Source organism: Cyrtonyx montezumae, unplaced genomic scaffold, assembly GCF_038088225.1.
Source record: "Cyrtonyx montezumae isolate F1298 unplaced genomic scaffold, pur_monq_1.0 scaffold_3, whole genome shotgun sequence".
Lineage (NCBI taxonomy): Eukaryota > Metazoa > Chordata > Aves > Galliformes > Odontophoridae > Cyrtonyx > Cyrtonyx montezumae.
In genome coordinates, this window is record NW_027072034.1 from 93,466,216 (window position 1) to 93,492,172 (window position 25,957).

General features: G+C 39.2%; 1 protein-coding gene across 1 annotated transcript in view; it reads right to left on the minus strand.

Annotated features, from left to right (window-relative positions):
• Positions 1-272: 272 nt before the first annotated feature.
• Positions 273-25,957, minus strand: part of PARVB (parvin beta) — a 264,535-nt gene continuing 238,850 nt past the window's right edge. Inside the window, exon 14 of the transcript XR_010622546.1 lies at positions 273-283. The gene's annotated coding sequence lies outside the window, so the exon portion shown is untranslated. The remainder of the gene's footprint in view (positions 284-25,957) is intronic.

The following is a 25,957-nucleotide window of genomic DNA, read 5'->3' on the forward strand; positions in this document are numbered from 1 at the left end:
CCCCATCCAACCTGGCCTCAACTGCCTCTAGGGATGGGGGTCCACAGCTTCTCTGGGCAAACAGTTCCAGTGCCTCTGAGTAAAGAATTTCCTCCTAACATCTACCCTAAGTCTCCTTTTTTTAGTTTAAAGCCATTCCCTCTTTTTCTGTCACTATCAGACTGTGTAACAAGTCAGTCTCCCTCCTGATTATAAGCTCCCATCAACTGCTGGAAGGCTGCAATGATGTCTCCCTGGAGCCTTCTCTTCTTCAGGCTGAACAAGCCCAACTCCCTCAACCTTACTCATAGAAGAGGTGCTCCAGCTCTCTGATCATCTTCATGGCCCTCCTCTGGAACTGGTCCAACAGCTCCACATTTTTCTTGTTCTGGGGACCCCAGGCCTGGATGCAGTACTGTAAGTGAAGCCTTGTGAAGGCAGAGCAGAGGGGGACAATCACCTTCCTCCACCTCTTTGTCCATTCCTAGTGTCTTGGGGCACCATAGCTAAAACTAAGGCAAAACTAAGTGTAATTTCAAACAAAGAATAAAATTATATGTAATCTGACAAGCAGTATGGTTTCATGGATAGACTCATAGGCTATGGCTTTTGCATTTGAATGCCATTTTTAGATTCAAGTTTAGATTCAAGTATAAACATAAAATAAAACAGCTGGTTTTGAAGCAATTCCCTGCATGGATGCTCTTTATCTTTAACAAATGTATGCATTCTGATATTGACTAATCTTTTACAAAAGCATGTTATGTTTGCATGGAAAGAACGAGGCTGTTGAGAAAAGGAACTCATCAAGAAACAGCTACTGCACAAGGGTTTGTTTTGCAGTGGCCATTTGGAGCAAGTCCCAGTTTTGCTGCTGCCTCTCCTGGAGGACCACTTGCTCCACCTTCTCCTGTCCTGAATAAAGCCATGGTGCAACTCCAGCACAAACAATAATTAATTGCCAAAGTCAGCCCTCAGATGTTGCTAAGCAACACTACTGGGCCTTACTGTTGCATTCAGCCATATGATAACCCCCAGCTCAGCACCCTCCAAAAACCTATCTCACATCCTCAGATCCTGCAGTTTAATTATGCTCAACTAATAAAAATAATTAGTTTGCAATTTAGCTCCAGTTAGTCAGTAATTATTACAAATGTAAAGATTATTTGTACAATAGAAACCAATTGTTCAGTTACCCATTCATTTTAGGTGTTTAAATCCATAAATCCCAATTGAGGTCAGCTGATTTTGTGATTTTAAAGTTACATGTAATAAATGAACACAAGTACAGACATCATATAAGTTCTAAGGTGTGAGAAACATCTATCCTGTAACTGTAGTAACTATGCTTTACAGAATTGAGCCCAAGACTTCCTGATAAATTATCATATGTTTTTAGATAGGTATCCTAAGCAAAAACAAAGCCAAAGGGAACTTGCAACATTTGGGTAAATCCAAAAGTACTGAAACCATCACAAATGCAGGACTATGCATTCTGTCACCCCATCCTGGTGGCAGACCAGGCCTTCAGGGCTAGGTCATCTGATTTTGATGGAAACACACACAACTCTGGCTCACTGTGGACTTTGCCCTTTGTATAGAAGGTCAGAGCCCCAGTTTACACAAGAAATGCAAGCAGAGAGGGCTCTGCTCTATCATGGCAGTTAGCTTGCAGGTTCATAGCCAGAGAAGCACTAGCATGGTGGTGAGCACCCACCTGAGAGCTAAAACCAGTACCCCTTCAGGGAAATCGCAGGAAATGCCTCTGCCTAGACAGAACTATAAGAAAGGGGACCTCCATTCAGGTGGGTGATCCTAGAGGTAAGAGAGAGAGTATGGGGAATGGAATACTTCTCTTTTGTCAAGCTGGACATGGTCAGAGACCACTGAGCAAAAATCACTGCACACAGTCCAGATCCACGGACCCCTATGGGATGCACCCACATGTGCCGAGCCAGCTAGCAGAGGTAATAGTTGAAGTGCTCTCTATCATCTTTGAAAGGTCTTAGAGAATGAGAGGTGCCTGAGGACTGGAGAATAGCCAATTCTGTTCAAAAAGGGCAAAAAAGATGTTCTGTGAACCATAGAATCATGGAATCACCAAGGTTGAAAAAGATCTCCAAGATCATCCAATTCAACCATCCATCTACCACTAATATTTCCCCACTAAACTATGTCCCTTAGTGCAGCATCTAAATGTTTCTCAAACACCTCCAGGGACAGTGACTCAACCCCCTTCCTTCTCAGCCCATTCCTGCACCTGACCACTCTTTTGGAGAATAAACTTCTCCAAATATCCAACCTGGATACTACAAGCTTGTCAGCCTCACCTCCATCCTTGGAAAGGTGATAGACCAACTCATTCTGGGTGCCATCTCCAAGCAATTGGAAGGAAATAATCCTATCAGGAGTAGTCAACATGGATTTACCAAGTGGAATGGAAATCCTGTAAGGAAATCATGCTTGACCAACCTGGTAGTCTTCTGTAATGTCATTACTGGCTGGATAGATAGGAAGTGAGCAGTGAATGTTGTGTATACTTTGACTTCAGCAAGGCATTTGACACTGTCTGCCACAGCATCCTTGTAATAAACTTTAGAAAGTGTGGCATAGGTGAGTGGAAAGTGAGGTGGGTACAGCAAGTTTGATAGTATCAAATGTTTTTAATAATGTTTAAGTGATTTTTCAACTTCTTTGAAGTTTCAATTTTTGTTTGCTCAAAAATTCCCAGGATTGTGTAGGGATCTACAGAGTGAATTGATGGTTACTGGCAAAATAAATGCTTGTCTTCATTTGTTTTTGTTTTTGTTTTCCTAGATTTTTAGAAATAATTTACGGCACTTATGCAGTTTGTTGACAACAGGTAGAGATGGCTATTCTAAATCCACCTTTTGTTCATTTCATTATGTGTGTATTCAAGCACATCTTGAAACACTCTTAGCTAAAATCACAGCAAAATTCAACAATATTTAAGTAGAGTTTATCTTTCCATTTTCAAATAAATTTCTACTCCCTTGATCAATGAAGAGGAAAGGGACCTAGGGATCCTGTTGTACTACGGGATGACCATGAACCAGCACTATGCCCTTGTGGCCAAGAAGGCCAATGGCATCCTGGTTATATTAGAAAGGATGCGGTTAATAGGTCAAAAGTGATTCTCCTAACCTTCTACTCTGCCCTAGTGAGACTGCATCTTCCATATTGTGTCCAGTTCTGGGCCCCTCAGTTCAAGGACAGGGAACTGCTTGAGAGAATCCAACGCAGAGCCACAAAGACGATTAAAGTTGTGGAGCACCTTCCTCAAGTGGAAAGGCTGAGGGAGCTGGGTCTCTCTAGTCTGGAGGAGACTGAGAGGTGACCTCATTAACATTTATAATGGTTGGGGATCGTGTGTCAGGGGGATGGAGACAGGTTTTTCTCACTGACATCCAATGATAAGACAAGTGGCAATGGGTGCAAGCTGGAACATCGGAGGTTCCACATAAATATGAAAGAAAACTCCTTCACAGCAAGGATAACAGAACACTGGAACTGACTGCCCAGAGTGGCTGTGGGGTCTCCTTCTCTGGAGACATTCAAAACCTACATGGACATGTTCCTGTGTGACCTAATCTAGGTGTTCCTGCTCCAGCAGGGAGATTAGGCTAGATGATCTTTCAATGTCTCTTCCAATGCCTGACATTCTGTGATTCTGTGATCTGAATCAGGTTAAGGATGTGTGCATCTCTGGGAAGGGAATATACACCTCTGAAACTGGACCATAAGGGGGAAAGATGATAGCAAAATATTTCCAAGTTCAATCACATTGTAATGATGATTACAGCAGAGTATGTTATTGTTTGACATCATGAACATTGAAAAAGTATTAGACTACTGTGGAAGTGATTCTGGTCTTGCTGAAATGAATGACAGTTTTGCCATGACTTCAGTGGAGCAAGGATTTATGTTGTCTGGATGTTTGGTTTTGTATTTGCTCCAATAGACACTGCAGAAAAACGTCAGAAATCCCACTTGCCCCAGTCTGATCGGTATTTGCTGTTCTTCCTCTGTGACTGTTCTTCTAATACTCAGCATAACACTCCACAGCATACTACTTTTCATTTCATTTTGTAAATGTGTTGGCAGACTCCAAGCATCCTGTCATGCTCACATGCTGACTACATACTTTTTTTTTCTCTGAATACAAAGTAAATATATTGCTCTTTTTGTGGTGGGACATAGAGTCTGAAGTAGATCAAAGGTTATTTAAGATCCATGAAGGAGCAGCAGCAGTGCTATGCCTTGGTTGGATGCTGAATTCTGGTCTGTGTAGCCATCTGTTAGAGCATCAGCCCCTTTGGTGCAGAAATCATTAGCTTGGGGGACTGATAATGACTCAAGTAGCCTTTCTAAAAAGTGTGCTGGGAGGGAATTCATCTTGTTAAGATTCTACTTTTGTAAGTGGAAATTTCTTTGCCTCAGAGATCAGTCATTTTCCACGTATCATTTAACCATGACTATGAAAGATGACTTACCTCTGAGGCTCATAAAAATGTTTTGCCTTGTGACATACATTACATTGAGTAAAATGTTAAGAGAAGTGACATATAAAAATTCCCAGAGAAAGGAACCTAAATATTTCCCAGTAGCAGTTTATAATAGTTTATAATATGATACTTATATGTCATGGTTTTATGACATCAGTGGACAAAGGAAAGGCAAACAGTGTAATCTGCTTGAACTTGTGCAAAGCCTTTGACATGGTCCCCCACCAGATCCTTGTCTCTAAATTTGAGAGATATGGATTTGAGTGGTGGACTGTTTGGTCAAGGAGGAATTGGTTGGAAGGTCATAGACAGAGGGTTGTAGTGAATGTCACTATGTGCAGGTGGAGGCCAGTGACAAGTGGTGTCCCCCAGGGGTCCATCTTGGAACTGTTGCCCTTCAACATCTTTATGAGTGACACTTGGGCTTGAATGCACCCTAAGTTTGCTGATGACATCAAGCTGAATGGTGCAGTTGACACATTAAAAGGATAAGATGCCATCCAGAGAGACCTCAACAAACTCAAAAGCTGGGCCCATGTGAACCTCACTGCAGAGAGGAGACTTCATTGCAGCTTTCCAGTATTTAAAAGGGGATTTAAAACAGGAAGAGAAACAACTTTTTACAAGGGCAATGATAGGACAAGCAGGAGTGATTTTAAGCTCAAGGGGGGAAGGTTTTGATTGGATGTCAGGGGAAATTCTTTACAGAGAGTGTGGTGAGGTACTGGAACAGGTTCCTCAGAGTGGTTGTGGATGTCCCTGGAAGCGTTCAAGAACAGATTGGATGAGGCCCTGGGCAACCTGGTCTAGTACCAGATCTGAAGGCTGGTGGTCCTGCATGTGGCAGGGGGTTGGAACTTGGGGTCCATTCCAATACAAGCTATTCTGTGGTTCTATAATTCTGTGGTTTTATGATTTTTGTTATCAGTATTCCATATCATAACATCATTTAGTACACTGGAAATTAAAGAGTTAATGCTGCAGTTTTGTGAATTGCTGATAGTTCCAGGTATCAGAATGTTGAACTACAGCTATCAGAAGACTTCAATATTTCTGTTTCCATTTTCCATTCAGAGGGAAAGATAAAATGGACCGGGAGTCACAAGACTGTATCTTTTTTCTCCTTTTCTGCTTGTTTCTGTAGCGTGTGTTCCCTAGAGTAAGGCCTTCAGTTTTGGACACTCTTGTTCTCAATTATTTGATTTAATAACTTCAATTTTAATTATATTGTATTATATAGTACATTTTATTATCATATTTAGTAAATTAGTTTTCCCCTTAGCTTGTTGTTGCTGTTTTCATCCTGTAGACCCATCTCCCTATTTTTCCTCCCCTTCCCCTTTTCCAAGGGCATGGGTCCATAGGTCCATTCGCCTCCTTAGTCATGGAATTAGGCCTAACTGGGCTTGAACCATGATGTTATAGAATCATAGATTATGGAATATTTTGAGTTTGAAGGGACCATTCAAAGTAATTTAGTCCAATTCCCCTGCAATGAACAGGGACATGCACAGCCAGATCAGATCAGCTTGCCCAGGGCTAGTCCAGTCTTGTCTTGAATGTCTCCAGGGATGGGGGCATCAACCACATCTCTGGGCAGCCTGTTCCAGTGCCTCACTGCCCTCACTGTAAAAGACTTATTCTTTATATCTAGCCTAAATCCACCCTCTTTAAGCTTGAAATCATTTCCCCTTGTTCTATCACCACAGACCCTTCTGAAGAGTCTGTTGCCTTATTTCCTATAGCTCCCCTTTAGATAATTAAAGGCTATTATCAGGTCAATTCACAGCCTTCTGTCCTCCAGGCTGAACAGCCCCAGCTCTCTCAGTCTGTGACCATATTCCTTGGATAATTTTTGCGGCCCTCCTCTGGACACACTCCAGCAGGTCCATTCTCTTCTGTAGTGAGGACTCCACATGGGGAGGCAGAACATCTCTCCTACGAGGACAGTCTGAGGCCTCACCAGCACAGAGTATAGGGGAAGGATCACCTCCCTTATCCTGCTGGCCACGCTTCTTTTGATGCAGCCCAGCATACTGTTGGCTTTCTGGGCTGTCACAGTACACTGCTTGCTCATGTCCAGCTTTCCATCCACTAATACCCCCAGGTCTTTTTTGGCTCAATCATTTCATCCTCCATCTTGCATTGGTAGTGGATGTTGCTTCTATCCAGGTGCAAGACCTTGAGCTTGTGTTTGCTGAACCTCATGAGGTTCATTGCTCAAGCCTGTCTAGGTCCCTTTGGATGGCATTCCATCCCTCTGGTATGTCAACCATACCCCACAGCTTGGTTGTAGGTAACAAAGGAAACTTTCAAGTAAGCCTCTAAGTTAATCCTTGGTAGTTTTGTACAAATAGAAACATAGAATAATTGTGTTTGGAAAAGACCCTTAAGATCATCAAGTCCAACTGCTGAGAAGACTATAGAATTTGGTGCAGAACTCAGTATGATCTGAATGTCCTGATCTCAGAAAAGCAGTTGTCACTTAAATGTTTGTTTACTAAGTTCTAACCTACTACTTAAAGTGTTGCAAAAGTAGCTTAAGTGAAGTCTTGTTTAAGTCTGAAAACTGAAACATTGCAGCCATGCGTAGATGCACTTAATTTATAGTTGCCATATAAAATTCCATCCTTTGAATTAAGCTAAATAAACATAAGCCAGTTGTAAATCAATTTAACTGTGTCCACATGTAGATTTGCTTAATGTTTAATGAAATTGATTTAAAGAAACAATCCTAGTGAAACCACTGCTGCTTTCTTCTGCAGGCAAAAGCCTATATTATGTTTATTTATTTGGAGCTTGAATTCTGCTGGCACACATATTGAATAGCCAGCATAACTCTACAGCTGTGCTGCTGAACGTCAAGCTGAATTCTTGGTCTTGTTATGAATTTCACTAATAAATTTCCTTGCATGAAACCAAGTTTCTCCCTCAGTGAGATTTAACCTATGCACTTGTCTTCCCAAATGAACTGGGATTTTTTTTTGAGAGTAAGCAGATTAATTTAATCAGTATGGGATATTTTAACTCAAGTTTTTTTCTGCTGTAAGTAACCCAGGTTCCTCACATCTGCAGTTACATTCTTAAGAGTCTAGCTCTTCACTTCGATTTATGAATACACAAACAAGGGGATTTTTTAATTCAATCAGAAAAAATGTCTATGTATTGTCTAGCCAGCATGTTCTGGTAGGGTCTCTATTGTGTCTAGGAAATTTATGCTCCCATGAATTTACGGCTTCAGATGAGAGCAGTCTTTATGTTGGTTCTGATTAAGTTATAGGTTTGTAGCTCCAACTGTTTGTACTTTCAGAAACTGTGTAAAGATTAATCCATCTCTGTGGCATATGTTTATACTTCAGTGAATAGTGTTTTGTTTCCCTAACCTGAAGTCATAATATATTTTTCTTTTATGTATGTAATTCCTTTTGGTGAATATCTCCAAAAGGCATCAGGAAAGGAAAATCTCAGACCAATTCCTAGTGTCTTCTCTGAAAATCACAGATTTTCATATATGAGTGACATATATGTATATATAAAAAAAAGAGCACCTGTGTTTTTGTCCATGCTTCTTTTTCCCCAGATATATCAGTTATTATAATAAAAGCTATTGCAGAACCTTGTGAACTTTATCTAGTTGATAGCTGTGGATAATTACATCTACAGTAACACTGCTGCTGTTATGCTCATTGGTTTCACATCTGCACACTGTCCAGTCAGAAATTCAGTAGGAGCATGGGGACACTAAGCTAAAGAAAAATCAGTAGTGATGTGGTCTCTGACAGTCATTTGTTCTAGAATGATTTACACATCTAATAGCAGCTAATGTTGTACACACTAGGTTTTTCATTACTGTACTCCAGGGCAGAACTAGGTTTGACAGTGCTAGATCCTAATGAATTTTTCTGCAGTATATAAAGTACAGTCTGTGGCAGTTTCTTCTTTGTTGTCTCCACCTGTAGCTTTCTGTGAGCACTCAAAAGGGAACTTAAAGCAATAACACAGACCAGGAAAGCAGAAAAACTGTGACAGATGGAGAGCACAAGCCAGATCTTCAACTCATGCTAGAGATACCAAATGCAAATCTGTCTGCCAGCTGGTGTCCTCTCAGGGCTGTCATTCCCTGCACAGTGTGAGCATGATATTCTCAGTATAACACTAACAGAAGCATCCCAATGCCTTGATATTTTAAGGGAGAAAAGTTGGAAGGCTATCTTGGACTTGCTATGAGTACTTTCTCATAACCTGCTTTGGTGAATATAACTTCAGTAAAAATACCCAAATGAAAATATTGAAAGAATGTGATCAGCAGAATAATCAGATATATGTAACTACTGACTCAGTGTATTTCATTACTAAAGATGGAAGTTTTTGGTCAAACTTATTTTATGCTACCTGAGCTAAGATATCCACCACCAGTAGTAGCAACTGATGGTTAACCTTTGTGTAGAACAGTTCCAGAGTACTCAGTCAGCAGCCATCACCAGTTTGTTGGCATCAATGAGATTCAGACCACTATAGTCTCCTGAGACAAAACCTTCCTTATGTTGAGCATCTTTACCTACCTGCCCCATCTTTACCTGCCTGTCTTTGAGACAAACCCTTTCCACATCCATAGTTTCTTGTCCTATATCTGCATTTTAAGCATCCCAGTTCAGAATATCCCACTGTACTGCCTTCATCTCTGACTCCCCGTGTTTCCAGTCTCAGATATTCCATTTTTCCTTGACAGGGTACTTTCACCTCTGCTTGTTCCAGGCTACTGCCCAGCTCCTTCTGCCACCTCTTTCTTCAGTCTTATGACCTCAGGAGACTCTGAAATGTTTTATTTATTAAACAATGAAATGTTTTATTTATTAACAAACTGTTGGTCCATGAGACAGCAGTAAGTGATCTAGGAAATAGTTTAATTTTTAGACAAGATATGCTTTCTACTCAGATGGTGGTCCACAGGGAATTCAGATGTTTGAGAAGTTTTACTGGACAGAAAACTTAGGAACTGCTGCTCTAGACTACTTTTCCAGAATTAATTTGACAATAAGCTTTTTCTTACTGCATGTGTGTCTTGAAATACATAGAAAGATATATTTTTTAAATCTCAAATTCATGGTAGTCAACCTTACAATCCTTTGAGTTGGCAAAATCTTCTATGAACTCTAACTGTGCTCTTTGCACTGACTTCATCTTTTATTCAAGCCACTGACCCTCATTCTGTTCCCCTAACTCCTCTATTTTTACACAAGGGCTTTGTCTGTTATACTTTTTGCTATACTGGCACACTCACACTATCTTCCCTTCATTCACTTATACAGATTCCAGAGCATTGTATCTTCCCCAAAACTTCTGTTTTTCTGTGAGCTTGCTTGCAAGCTCCAGTGCTATCGCCTTTAGACTCCGGTCTCCACCTGGCACCCATACCATTGCTTCCAGGCACATACATCTTCTTGTCTTTTTATTTTGCCCTTGAAACTACTATCACTCTTGCAACTGTCAGATGTAACTCCCTCTTTGGTTCAGCAGACTCCTGCAGAAGCAGTGCAGGGCTTGCCACTGCTTCACTACCAGCCTCTTCCATACTGTGTGTTTGTGCTGCTGCTCCCTGTTCACCATCGCGTGAAGTGGTAAAGAAGTAAAGTGGTTCCTGGTGACTACTGTGTAAAGCAAACTATAGCTTTTTAAAGTGATAAGTAAGTTTTATCACATTCTCTTCAGATAATTTATATTCAGGAAGCCTTTTTCTTATTTTTTCTACATCAGAAAAACAAGTTAAAAGTACAATATTTTTAGCCTGTTTCTAAATGCTGCATGCTTTCCAGTACCTCAAATAGAACAATGCAATTAGGCAATTTAAAAACTTGTCAAAGCTGCAAACAATGCAAGACCAGACAATACAGCATAGACATAACACATTAGAGGGAGTGTTAGTTATAAAATAAGAGGCAACATGCGTAATAGGGAGTGAACTGAGGGCATAGGGTGGAAACAGATGGCTGAAATTCCTTCAACAGCCTCAGTTGTTCTTAAACAATTGTATCTAGTTTCATGTTCCAAGCATTTCTGAACTTGTTGCTCGCCGGGGTGGAAATCTCCTCAGTCTATGGCTGTTCCTTCAGATAGTCCAAGCACCCTTTTCCTATTCTGGGCTCAGGCTTATTTCCTGGTTTTCTGTAAACTCGTGAACTCAGAGCTGGCATGACCTCCGCAGCTGTAGAAAACCACAATCATCATGGTCTGACTTAAAACATTTTGGCAAATGAACAAGTGAACATGATTCGCAGCAGAAGTTTGGCTACTGAAGTTGGCTTTAATTCTTGGTCCTTTCTCTGTTCCTTCAGCTGCCAGGCTGTTGGTCAGACCCAATCAACATTTATCCCAATTTTCTTTGTAACAAAACTCCCAAGCAAAAAAGGCTTTTGCCCAGCTCAAACTGTGTGGTGTCTGATAAAGCTGATATTAATATTTGTTGTATAAAGATCTCTACAAACCATTAAAAAATTATCTTTTTCCGTTACACAGTACACTCTGTCACTGGAACCTTTCTATGGGGTGACCTGCTTTCTTAAAGAGCTTCAGGCTCATCAAGTTCTTCATTAGTGAAGTGTACATGAGAGAGGCTGTGGGGCACTCTGGGACCTGTTCAGGGGTATCTGAGTGAGCTTCTTAGTTTTAACTATCTACACAATAGTAGAGACGTTGTCAGAATACTGTTCAGTATTGGGAAAGGGAGAATATATTTGCCACTTTATCTATAATGCTATGTTTGATTTCTTCAAATGATGGACAGGGTGCTAACCAGAATCACACAGGCAACCTCTACAAATTCTATCAGTTCCTGTTTAATGAGTTAGAATAGTATATACAGGGAGGCAAAAAAATACATATATTTATATAGCATATTCATTTTCATACTCATAATCTTTCTGCAGTAGAAGAGATGGCACTCCCAGTTCACCTCACTGGGAAAACTCAGGGTTTAAATAAGTCTTCTCCTGCTAGCTGAAATTTCTTGGCAGTTCATTACCTTGGTCCTTAATTGCATTCATTCCCCGAGGAGGTTCATTGGAGAGAGATTCTCCATTACATAGCTGCTGGGAGATTTCTGACAATTCACATTTTTCCGCTTAATTTCAGACTCAAATATTGATTCATTTTCAGAATGAACTGATAATAGGACTGAATTTCTGAGCTGGAGAGTCAGATATATGTATGATGGGTTATTATCAGTATATGCTGTTAATATTTGCCCTATTGAGTGACTCTAATATCTTCTGTCTAAATGAACTCACCAAGGTCTTCCTTCAGAAGCAACTCAAAAGAAATAACATGTTGATGACTTAATGCCTCTGAAGGTAATGAAATTGACAGAGTCTTTAGCTCATCATGCGAGAAGCTGGTGAGAATATAAGATCTAAATGCTGGAGCTAAGCATGGGCTGAAATCCAAAAGTCTGTAGATGGTGAATAAACCTCCTTTTCCCCATGAATGCTTAAAATATCACACTGAGATCACTGGGTTTCATGCTATGGTTCAAATAATTTGTGAATATCTCTCAGAATTTTTAATAAATCCAACCTGATTTGGATATGAAAAAAAAGAGCCCAAAAGCATTTTCAGGCTATTTGCTAGAACGTCATTCTACCTATATTTGTTTCAAACCAGTTTTCTGACAACACTGTTTAATGGAAATATCAAACTCAAGTTCAAACACAGATAGCATGGCATCCCTGCTTTATTCAGCGATCACATTATTAGGACTTCTCTCATTACCATGCCCAAAAAATGAATCCTTAAACTGTCTAAGTACCTTTTAAGGAAAGAAATGTAAGGCATGATGTGGAGATCCTTGTGGAAATGTCCTCTAGACTTTCCCCACTATCAAGTTCTTAACATTGCATGCAGTGATGAAAGCTTCTCTGCTGTACTGCCTTAGCTCCTGGAAATTTTTGAATAAGTGCCCTCACTGCACTGGTGTTCTTATACCCACTTGAGAAAAAGATTATTTTTAAATAGTTTATTTTTATTTTTTAATCTATTTCCTGTGTGTCCATTGCTTGGATCGATTACCATCCAGAGCATTACAGATGCTCAGAGAAAACAATTGTGGCAGTAGGGAAGTCAACTAGAGAATTAACAGTCTCTTGCAAAGCAGAAAGAAATCTGCATGAGCACAGGACCCAGTTAACAACAAAAGTATGAATAATTTTTTCTATTGGATATATGACCTTTCAGATGTTACTCACCTGTACACCTTCAAAATATTATTCCAGCACTGTTGTAGTTTTGACTGGCTTATGACTTCAGGGGTTAGATGTGCCCACAAAGGGAAACAAAATACCAAAACAACAATAGCAGTCACGTACATAATTTAATATTAAAAAAATAATAATCTGGAAAAACATCCCAACCCCTGGAGCTGGGTTAATACATACAGACCAGCAGCAATTCACTGGATCCATCCTCATCTTGATGTCAGGGCCTTAGGGACACCACCAAGCTTTACAGCCTCTTCTTCCATCCTGGGAGTTTGTCTGATGTGATGCAGATATTGGATTGGGCTGCTGAGAAAGCAGCTAGCTCAGGAGAAGGAACTGTGAAAAACCTTGCTGGAGACATCCCATTCTATCCTGGGATCCACATTGTGCTCAAGCCTCACCCTTGGTCCTTGATTGAGCTGTGCTGCAGATGCACTCTGCCTGTCCGTGCACCAATTTGATCCTGTCTTCATGGCTTGACTTCCCAGCTTGGTGACTCAGAACGTCCCCATCACAATGGGCATACCTTCTTGACATTCATTAACATTCCTTCTTTCATCAGCTAAATAACAATCTGTGATGAAAAAGCAACACACAGCATCCCAATCAAGCTTACCAACCTGTGCATTTGAGGTGAAGGCAGAGGTGGGATAAGGGAAGAAGGCATAATATCCTGGTCAGGATGTTTTCCAACATTTAGTATGTTTTCAGATTATTCTCTGCTTCTCATACAGAAGGACAAGTTGTTTTGTAGGGACATAGAAAATGAAAACTTAGAAAATGCGGTGGTTTTTAACTTACGTCAAATATTTCTGCCTCTTATTGCTTCATATTAATATATTTGCCTAACGGAGCAGAGAAGTCCTTGTCACAGTCGCTTGGGCTTGAACTGAGACCTTTGACACCTTGGAAGCTTATTCTTCTCACAAAGAGTCTTAGCATGCAAAGATCATTTCTTCTCTTATTTATAAGCAGATAGAAATGACTGAAGAAAAATAAATCTGTTATCCCATATTGTAAATTCTTGCATTAAGATTGTGCATTTCATACTCCTTGTTGCTGTGGTCAGGACTGAAGCATTTTTACAGAGCTCTGTTCAGCATATAGGGTCACAAAGTCTCAGATACTGGGTGAGAGGGGTTGGAAAATGGGAAGAGATAGTGCCTGTGGAAGAGAGGGGACTGCTAGGAGAAAAGGGGGAACATCTGAGGGGAAAAAAGTCAAAGGTAACAAAAGAAGGACAGAGGCGAAGCTCTAAATGGATAGAAGTCACTATACTCCATAACTTAAAAAGTAGTAATTACATTTGTTTTCTTTCAGCTGTCCCATCAGTGCATCATTCAGCTTATTCACATATCATGCCATTTTGTGAGAGCAGCTTTCACCTGTGCTTCCAGGACATGGAATCACAAACTTGTGTGGGCTCTGAGAAATCAGACATGATGGCACAGAGGAGATTTCTGTGAGCACTGATTCTCAGAAGGGAAGTGAGTGCTTTCCTGCAGGGAAACCATCTATTTGGTGTATTTCAGTGCTGAGATAACATTGTAGTATCTGCAAACAAATTATCCATATTGATCTGTCCAACTAGGTGTGTCTGCCAACATGTCATTAACTCTGCTACAGCTAGAGGAGCCCCAGAAAGCTCATGTAGTTGATAACACAATTTAAATGCATTCTTCCTACTGATACTTCATTCCCCTAAGAATGTTTCTCCTTTTACTCACTTCCCAATTCAACAATTTAGTGAACTTGTATCTTTTCCAGGAGATAATAAAGTACATTCTTGGAGCTGAAAATATTATTAAATGTGTTATTCACTACCATTGTTTAAGTTTTTCTACACAAGTAAGATAGAAAAATGTAGGAGAACAACTGAAAAAAGATTTAAAATATTTGTAATTTTTTTCCCACACTAAACTTCTTTGTTTTCTGAAAATGAATCCTGAACTAAAACTAGTCTGAAAAGTTCATGAAAAAACATGGTCTTCCCTCCTTAGCCTAATCCCTTGAAAAGTCTCATTTCTCTTCTTAGATGTATTTTGCCTAAACCTTGAAAAACAATTGTCTTCAGAAACTCTGTTCCATAACACAGTTTCTTTACCTATCACAGGCTAGCTGCAATTTTTTTTAAAGGAGAATTTGAAAAATGTACCGATCGATTCCTGAAGTTAAGCACTCAACGTTGTCTTAGAAGCCTCTAATCTATCAAAATTAAGTTTATTTTTACCTAAAACTTCTTCAAGGAGCCGGGGACATCTTTTCAGAGACTGCTGTTGTAGGAGTTGCTGAAAGGACAAGACAACTGCAGAATAATCGCTGAAATTCTCCCTTCTCAGCTTGACATATCTTTGAATTTTTCTCTTTAGCTGGCTACAAAACTCTTGTACTTGCCCCATCACTTAATTTGACTTCATTACTTCTTAGCATTAGTGTTTACATATCCTTTAGCTTGTGTTTTAGCTCTTCCTTCAACTGAGCAATTGTGTGAACCAGGCATAAGAGGAAAGGGAGGCATGGTTCCTTTCAGTCCCTTGTGAGCTTGCAGCAAATAGCTACCTACTCACCATTCAGAGGTAGTGAGGAATCCATTGTGCTGATTGGAAGAGGATGCAGTACAGGAAAAATCATAAAATGAAAAAGAACAAAGGGAAATCTTAAAACATTTTAGTTAAGCAGTATTTCTTGCCTCGGAAAACGGTGGGTGACAACAGCTTACACAGCTTAAAAAAGACATTTGACAGGTTCATATATGAGAAATACAATAAAAGTTTGTTAAATATGGAGGATGCCGCTAAGCAACAGCCTTTTAGAAACTAGAAGAATATTGCTGCAAAGTGTCACAGTTCGTTTGTTCCAATACTTATATTCCTTTCTCTTGCTGGAGACAGGGTTCTGGCAGAGATGGGCAATTGGTTTGACCCAGGACACATCTTACAACCCTCAGCAAATAACCTACTTAACTGCACTGGGGGGGTGGGGGTATTTTTGGCTTGGGTTCTTTTCTGGGATGCAGGTCAGAGGCCAAAATGGAACACTGAGAATAAGGAACAGAAGTTCTTCTGCAAGGTGTTGATTTTTTCTTTTCAAAACTTCATATACCAATGTGCTGGGGTTCTTTAAACTCAGCATGTTTTCCCATTTCATCTTGCCTTTTTCCCCCTATATAATCTATAGTGACTTAACCACCTAGAGAGTCCTGGATTCCTTTAACCTAACTTCAAGTATCAAGCTAAAGAATCTATATTTGTATCAAGGTCACCATAGGGTCCCTTTGTAGTCAATAAAGAATGTGAGGCAGCTCCAGTGGGTGATTCATACCATAGGTGGGCTGCATCTCCCTTAGGAAGCATGAATTAACTATGTAGAAAGCCTAACATGACCTTGTTTCTAATTTGAGCACATCAGCTAAGTGTCTAACTTGTCAAGGCCTTGAGTTAGCTAGGAACATAACTTACTATCCTTGTTCCGGCATTCTAGAGATTTATTATATTCATGCATAGTGAAAAGTTACTGGCTCTTTCAAAATTATAATCCATAGAAGCCACAACACAAGTGTTGTGACAAATGTAAAATCAAAATGTACAATTAAAAAAAAAAAGGAAGGGCATTGGTTGGAATCTTCCACTGGTGAATCACCTTCACCTGTGCTCCCAGGGCTGACAGGATCTTTCTTTCAGGTGCTCATTCAGTGTTTCAGGCCATGGCTCAGTAGTTCCCATGAATACCAGTTCCCTGGTATTTCACTTAGGCACTTTACTAGTTCTTCTGGAGACAGCTGAGGCATGTCTACAAGGTGCTTGTGGTACAATTCCAACCTGTAGACAGAAAAATCCTCTCCCAGTAAGCCATTAAAACAAGGAGCAGCTCTCATTGCCCCAGAGCTGCTTGTGGACCTTCCATCCTGGTAGTAAGAAATCATGTACTGAGCATTAAGCTGAAGCAGAGTTAACAGTCTTATTAGTCACTAAATCACAACAGTAGCTTAGGAAGCAAGAAATCTTTGGCCAACTGTCAACATGACAACAATATTTGCATACCATCAAACCAGTGTGGTGATATGAACAATAGCTGGAAGTGAATGGAACTGGGATGTCTTTAGCCTCATGCTAAAGACACCAGTCTCATCATTTCCCAGCTTTTCCACTGTTTGATGGTAACTTGGTGTTTTTCCAAAGGTCTGCTATCCCAGCTTCAATTCATTCTTACCCATCTTTAGTGTTAAGGCCTGAAAGCAGTTCAACCATACCCTGGGAATGATACCAACTGTTTCCACCGTGATGCAGAATTGTGTGGGAACGCCAAGAGAAACACATGGTCTTACAGAGCTCCTGTAAGAATGGCTCACCAGCAAAGACCGAAACAACAAAAAAGCAGCCCAAAAAAAACCTCAGGATGTCATTTTTTTTTGTCACACTCTTCCCCCCAAAAATAAAAAATCAATAATTCAAAGCAAATGGTAGTGCAATCTGTTCTGAAAAATTCCGGTGATGATTACATGCATAGAACATGCCTTCCTACATTAAGGAAACTTTATTTGAAATCTTTTACTCCTGCTAATACAATTTTAAACCCACTGATATTTGCAAGGTGAAGAATCAAGCACCAATAAGCAGCTTGTTGTTATACCATCTTCTTTAAAATATTTTTTTTCTATAAAGTCAGAATGCTTCCTGGTAATTTCTCTTGTTTTTTCTTTTTTCTTTTTAATAATCTTTTCTCTCTTTGTGCCTTTTCTTTTTTCCCAGAAATTTTATTACAAGTCAAGACTCAAAAACTCCCAAAGAACAAAACAGTCCAACTAGGAGAAAGGAAGAATTTTCTGTTATGATAAATGTTTCCCAAACATACTTCTTTTTATGAGAATACTAACACAGAACCTTTCAACAACATATTAAAACTCAAATCTTCATGTGCCTCTCAGCATGTCATTATTTGTACAAATAATGATGCCTTATATCGTTCATGATTCTACAGTCCTGATTTCATTTGCAGTCATAAGCACATGGGTTAGTGGAAATACCAGCTTAAACTGTGAGCTTTTTGAGAAAGTGCTGTTTTGTTTGGTTTGTGATTGTACAGTGCCTACTGCAGTCTGATCTGGATCAATGGCTTCAACTCAAAGACAATATGCCAATACACATAGTGAATAATAATGAGAAAGCTACTCCATTTGTGATGGACTGGAGACAGAAGTGATCCTTGGCCTAGCAGCTTCACCATATTTGGAGATCAGCAACTAATGAACTCAAAAATATGGTTTGTCTTTTCCTTCCAGGAAGGACTGTCTTGTAGTAAAGCATTGCCAGAGGCCTCAAAAGACACTGGTTCAATTGCTGATGTTTTTTACAGATTTCTTGCAAAACAAGAAAAATCATTCACTAAACTAAAAAGCAGATTATGGAACTTTCTTCTTCTACTCTGATTTTGTAGAAGCACTTGTATTATGAATGCTCTAAACAGTAGACTAATTTTGTTTGCTCAGACTAACTCAGAGGGAGTTATATAAGTGGGGATGTTAGGCGGTACTGTAGTAAAAATTTAAAACATTAGTGAGCATTCATCAATCAATTGCATGATTCAAGGTTAGACATACAGTCAGTGCTTTACAAATTGATGAAATTGAGGCATATTTCTAAGCGACGTATGATCTTAGAAAATTATGACAGACATTTGTCTGGAGTAGAGTGACTCAGATCCATAAATTTTACTAATGATTTATTTACCAAAAATGTGTTTGTTCAATAGTCACAGCTCTTCACTGACTTGGCTGATAGCTTAAAAATAAAAATAAAAAAATAAAAAAATTGGAAGTATAAAAATGCTGCAATTCAATGTTTTCAAACAAGATGTTTCCATTTTTGCCTTCAAAATTATTTTAAAGTTGCCAACATAAAGAGTAAAAATAAAGGGTAACACTTCTGTACTTCTATTCTGGTCAGCCAAAATATTTAGTGACTCTGACTGATTTCTTTTACAAACTGTTACTCAAAATAAAAATAATTGGGTTTAGCCCAGTAAAAATGTAAGGTAGCAGACACTCAGCTGGTATGGCTTAAAACAGGCAATTAGTAGTAAAGTTGGCATATGTTGTTGGTTGGACTATCTAGCTGGCTGGATATTCTTGGAATTTTTATAAGCCAAACTATGAAGAAACTGCTTCTAAAGACTTACAGAGCTTTATTGCCACGAATAAAAAAGCAAATGTCAAAAACAGAACCAACTTTCTCAAATAAACAACACTGTGTTTCAAAATGTATAAGGAGATGTACTATTGCCCATGTTCCCTATTTATTTTCAGTATTCATCAGATTTGGTAAGATATGGTTAGTATCAAGAAAGACTTGGATTCTCATGTACTCCATATAAAGCCATGGCTTTTTATAAAGACAGTCTGGCAATGACATGATGTCACAGTAGTTTCATTATTCCACTTCAGAATATTAGCATTTTTCTTTCTGACTCACTAATGATGTTTGACAGTGCCTAGTGTATCATGTAGCACTTCCATTCAGTCAGAATTGAAAGGCACAGTTCACACTGACCAAATAACAAACTTTCTATTGCCAAAACACAGCCCCATGCATTGTAATGCCTTTGATTGATCTTAATGGCAGAAGACACTATTAAATGCAAGTCAGCAGAAATTACAGGAATTATACCTAAACTCCACGTGAGCATGGCTAGAGATGTGATTCTCACAATACATATTTTTAATATCTTGTTTCCTGGGCAAGCATGAAGTTTACATTGACTATGGCTTAATATATTTCTGCGTGCTCTGACAATGGCATAAGCAAAAAGTAAAAATAATAAAACAAAACAAAACAAAAATATTCTCAGCACAAGTTATCCAGTTTCTGCCAAAGGCTGAGGTAAAGTGCACATGCATCTTACAGAAATGAAAGTAAATCATATTAGTTTGTCTCTGTAAGTGAAAGGAAGGTTCAATTCATTCAGACAAGCATCACCAACCTAGCCTAACTTTTTCTGACTTCTCTCTAACTGGTCTTACATGGAAGAATGAAAATGGAAAGTTGTTTCAAATACCATGTTTTCACCTTGTGGCCCCACCAAAATCTTTAACTCTCCCTTCTCTCCTCACTGACTGACATTTATGTTTTTTACTGACTGAGATTCATGTTTGTCCACCAATGCAAAGCATTTGTTCTTCCAGACTGTAGTAAGCTGGTATTTGGCAAAGCAATTGTTATTTTAGGAAGGAAGGAATAAAACATCCTAGTATTTTATTTTTTTTCATAGATAAGTCAACATGACTACAAGCTTGTATTTATTGTGAACAACATGTACATTCTTCAAGAAAGAAAGACTCAAGCTATGTCTATTTCTTAAATTCATATCCCTGTTTTTATTGTGATCACAATTGAAGCTATCATAGAAGCTGGAAGAATGGAATCAGCAACTAGGTTTACCTGTACATGGTGTAAGTGTTTATGTTGCTTCTAGAGATAAAGCATCAGACTCACTGAATTATAAGTAAAGCAAGTAAATAAATAAATAAATAAATTGTATAGCCTTTATGTCTCCTTGCTGATTCCTCATTAGAAATTATTATTCCAATCTCTAATACTATTTCCATTAGTACTGCTCAGAAACAGCCTTATAAGTATACCTAATAAGGAAAAGAAAGAAATGAACCTTAAAACACAAACAGGAGAAGCAGCCTTCTGTTTGGTAGCATTGAAAATGTTGCCAGGAGACTGTCTTGAAGGGAAAATAGGGATATTTAGAGAAGACAGAGAGGGGAAAATCCTACTAATGACACATTATAATATGGCCACTCCCAAATTAAAATATTTATCATCATTTAGATTGCAAATAACACTGAAAATACTGTTTTCAGTTTATGAATGCAGTAAGACATTAGTACAATGGGGCATCTGCGTCCTATAAGGAAACTGAAGGCACTTAGAAGTTTCTTTGGCTTCATGACTTATGCACTGTCATACCATATTTCCTAAGAACTGCAAGAGCTAAACAGGAATTGTAGTGTGGCAATGTGTGTATTGACTTTGTTGAAAGTAGCTTATTCTGTTCACTTGAATCTCTAGCTTATCTTTCGTGTATCACTGAACAATTTCGAAGAACATTTAACATAACTTGTTACTTTTCTTCTGTATTACACTGTAGTATTGTGCTATGTAATACATCAGGCAGCCTACCATACAGTGCTAAATGTTGAGCACTTTGAAAGCCAGTACACATAAGCAGAGTTGACAACAACATGAATAGTGCCTGTAGAACATAAGCCGGATGTTCTCACTCTCTGTAGTCACTGTGGGAGAGCTATGAACGAATGGAAGCTCCTTTCCACCACCGCAAATGATCCACACAGAGCATTGGTGACCTGGTATCTTAGGACTATCATTTCTGATCTCCCTAGGTAGCATTCTGGAGTAAATATATTGCATTCAGGAGTTCAGATATTTGGATTACGCCATCGTAGTGTTTGCAGATATGTGCTGACGTTGTTTTAGTTTATGGTTCAGATATCTTTCTTCTAACTTTTGGAGATCAGTGGACAGCAGCATGAAAGCCATTTCCCTTGAGTAAAATAAACTGGGAGGCATTTACATGTCAGGGTTTCTGAATCCTGTTGTGTGAACACTCATGCTAAATGTAGCATGGAAAAATGGGATGCAATTTAGGATCATCTTCTTGAATTCATTTAATCATTTAAATTGCATAGTATCAGACAAGGTGATGCTGTCTGTCTAGTCAAGGAGAACTTCTCTGTGCACTGAAGTTCTTGCAGAATACTCTGACAGTTCTTTCAAAAATTATGATTGAATTCTGAGAAAGTACATTAAATGTATTTTGTCCTTACATTGAGACACAGAGCTGGTTAAAAACAGCCTGCTAGAAGACAGCTAGAATAAACCCTCATAGTAACTGAAAACAATAGGAAGATATAGATGCATACATACATAAAATTCCAAAGGAAATTACTATCTTTAATAAATATTTCTCTCACAATTTGCAATTCAAATGTTATTGATGTGTGGGTGCTAGAGAGACCTAAAATAAAAATGACTGGAAAGTAGCTATTTTTATTGCAAACAGAAAGAAATGTACAAGGTAGTCAAACAGCACATACAATGAAAGTAAATTAGATTTCTGAAACTATTCCTGTTTTAGTGACTCCCACATGGCATTTGCAACACAAACAAGCAAACTCATTTATTCTACAAATAGCAGTCCAAAACGTTACATCCTCCACATTGCCTTTATACCACTCTAATACCACAGGCGACATTAAGTCAATGCCTTTACAGCTAGCTTGCAAAGGGACATCGTCACTCTTCATCTGCATCCAGGGTGAGTTAGACGAAAGAAGAGAGTTGGGCATGGACAGAATATAAATTTATCCTTTGAGCTGGGCAAGGAGTAAAATCAGGCTCAGATAGCTGCATGTGATAAAGCTTCATCTCCAGGCTACTCTGATATATCAAAGGACAGTCAAAATGGTGTAAAAGAAGAGAGATCTAGTCTACCTGATGTGTTAAGACATAATTCTTTTCCTTTACAAAAAAATAAAATACTCTCAAATTTTAATCAAAATATCTGATTACATGTGAGACAGGTTAGGAATATGGTGGAAAGCAGGAGTTTTTATCTCAGTGGTGATTCATAACAAACAGATCAGACCAAACAGATTGCCTGGGAGCCGTTTTAACCAATGGCTCTCATTTCTCAGTATTCTTCAGCCTTTTGGCTTTCTAAATATTTTTGACTTAGCAACATCAAGAAAACTTGTCAGTTCGTAATCGAAGTTCCCTCCTGCCTCTCCCATCATTTCCCTGGGTGATCTCAAACAAGTTACTTCATTAATTTTGATTGGATGCTGTCAAGAGAAAAGGCTTATTGGGCAAGTTTGCAGGCGTTCAATCCTGGTTCAGGCAAATGCATAGTAATTCCAGTGGGACTTCTCTCTGTGTCAGGACTGCAAGATCTGCCACAACTGCATGTGCTTAAAAGGCTGCAATAGTTGGACGTTGATTCTGGTCCCATGAAAATTTATTAGTATCTGCTATTAATACTTATCCTCATGTCTGTCACTTGAGCATATACAAAAGGGGCCTGCCTCAGTCCTTACAGCTTGATACCAATCACAGCAGGCATTGGCAATTGAATCTGTATTTCTTCTAGCAGCTTGGCCTAAACCACCCAGATTCTGGGCAAGTCTTGGAAAAGGCACAAAATAATGTGTGATATTTTTTACCTACTTTTGTGCAGCACTAGACGCATATTTCCCTGAAAATCTTATTTTCTTGCCCCTGTTACAAACTGGGATGTGACCAACAGGAGAGAAGAATAATGCCATTCTGGCTTCAGTTGTAGAAGATCTAGACAAATTTCTTCAGCTGAGGAGACCAGAGGCAGTTTAAATAATTCTTATAAGACTTGAGAATATTGCAAATAAATACAATGCAGCACACTGTGAGTGTGCCTGATTTACATATCTTTGTAGGGCAAATATTGCTATTATAAGTAAAGCAGTAATAATCACTGATTAAACCATATCCTTTTAGATGGATACAAGAGCAAAACAAAAATATATGAAAATTCGGGAAAAAAATATTGGAGCTGAAGCTGTGCAAAATAAAGACAAGAGAGATATTATTAAGTCCTACTGGGACTATTTGCAATTCCTCTCACACTCAGTTCTGGTCTTCAGTAGACTGGGACAAGCACTTGCCATGTGGGAGGGATGAGGGGGATGTATTTGTGAACATTTGCTTTCACAACTGAGAAATAGATCTGAAAATATTTGTGACTTCTTTTTATTTACTTATCTGTACACTTTACTTTGCTAGTGTTTTTGACTCAGGGGAGAGTATGAAATTTCATTGGACATGGCCAGTCATGCTGGCAGCACTCCCTAGCTACCTTTCGCATGAGCATCCATACAACCGGGCTCAGAAAGCCTGATCTGTAAATACACCATATTTGGGTAAGAGAGAATTGTGATCACTGTCACTATAATTAACAGTAAAGAATATGAGCTTTCTTCCTCCAAACATACTTCGTACAGTAGCCTTTAGGCTGTTGGCTTTTGTTTCAGCCCTTACAGTTCCCTGAGTGTTATCTCTTCAGTTGCTTCTCTTCTGCCTTAATTCTTCCTGTACTTCTACATTTCTTTCCTTTGCATCTGCAACCCCTTATCTGAGTCTTCTCTTTTCAACCTCTTGTTTTCCACCAACCCGCAAAGCTTGCCTTTTCTCTTTTCCCAAGCCTCTCATTTCCCATATGCTGCCCAGAAGTCCAGGTTGCTCTCCCTATTCATGCATAATTGGAGGCTCGGTGCAATGGACATTACCTAGTAGTTCAGGCAACCTGAACACGACAGAATACCAAATGATACGCTTTCTGGGAACATACAGAATTTATTCCACAAGAAAGAAAAATACTTTATCCTAGTTAAATCAAAATCTCCCCCCAAAACAGTGTTCAAAACAGTCCTCTATTTTGATGACAATAATGGAAAAATAACCTTAATATTATGACACCAAATAGCTGGTAGTTACTACTTCTAGACACCGATATTGTTTAATATATTTCATCCTCAAAAAATTCCATCAGTCATTGCCCACAAAACACCATAGCTATGCAGACATCATTTAGCAAAGGATAGCAAAACTGAAACATCTTATTAGACTTGTGTTGAACAGAAAAGAACTCTAGTCTTTTTAAGCCTTACTTATAATCCCTTCCTGCAGGAGGACACAAAGAGCAGCATTTATCTTGCTCAGACAGAAGTGGCTGAGTTTCAACATGTGCTTCCAGAAAGTGCAAAAATTTCTAATGCACTTGGGTCACCTCTGTTTGCTTTCTCCCTGGATTTGACTCCCAGCCCGTTAGTCAGAACGATTTCTCTCATTTTCTGTCAATGATGTGCAGTGTCATAATGTTGGTATAGCACATAAAATATTATTATTATCCTCAAGATAAACATAGTGCATGGTTAAGGGACTGAAATGCCAAATAACCTACTTCAGTTCTATTCACAAACAAAAAGGTTTCTGGTATAAATAAGCAAGAAGGGACAGAGCAGCATGAAGCAAGCAAATCTGTATTGAAGTTGCACTTCAAAGTGAAGATAACATTTTCTAATACATCTGTGACCCAGATCCTCAAGGATATGTAGAAGTTTTACTCCCATGCCTAAGTAATTTTAAGGCTATGAGTAGAGATGACTTAGAAGGACAGCTAAAATTCTGTCCTCCAAACTACATGTGGTCAGTGTATTCATTCAAGGAAAGCCTTGCAAAGGGGAAAATGCTAGAGAGTATTGTACAGTGCATAAGGAGAGAAATGCAAACATTGTACAAGCTCCTGAGAATGTCTAGGAAATACTTGTAATGGTGAAAGTACTGGTGCAGCTTGGTTTACTGGCTTTTCACATGCACTTCTGCGAATGATTGAAGTAAGGGAAGTGATTGTCTCACAGTACACTGCAGTAGCACCGACTCATTAATGTGTGCAGTTTTGGGTGCCTCAGTAGAAGAAGGACATAAAACTATTAGAGAGCGTCCAAAAGGGTGTTACAAAGATGGTAAAGATTTTAGAGGGCAGATGTATGAGGGGTGGCTGCAACTCTCACAGGGAGCGGAGGGGCAGCACTGAGCTCTGCTCTGTGTGACAGGGCCCGAGGGAACGGCATGGAGCTGTGTCAGGGGAGGGGCAGCTAGGGGTTAGGGACAGGGTCTGCACCCCAGGGTGGTTGTGCCCTGGAACAGGCTCCTCAGGGCAGTAGGCACGGCCCCACGCTGCCAGAGTTCAAGGAACACATGGACAATACTTTCAGACATAGGGTTTGGATTTTGGAAGGTCCTGTGCAGAACAAACAGTTGAACTCGATGAGCCGTATGGTTCCCTTTCAACTTGGGATACTCTATGATTCTGTGCTTCTACGTGCAGAAGGGAAGGTTCAGCAGGAAAAAGAGGAAGAAAGAAGCCATCACAGCAAGCTTCCATTTCAGGCAGGAGAGGAATTGTTCTGTGGAGTTAAACAAACCTTTGCATCCTTTCCTAGTCCATCAGTAACAAATCCTAAAGAGAATGATGGTGGAATACTGCTCTGAATGTAACTGGCTATCAGTCCACAGAGGTTTTAGATTACAAGCCACTCTCATTAATAGTACAGATATATTTATTGTATACAAATCCCGAGCCCAAAGT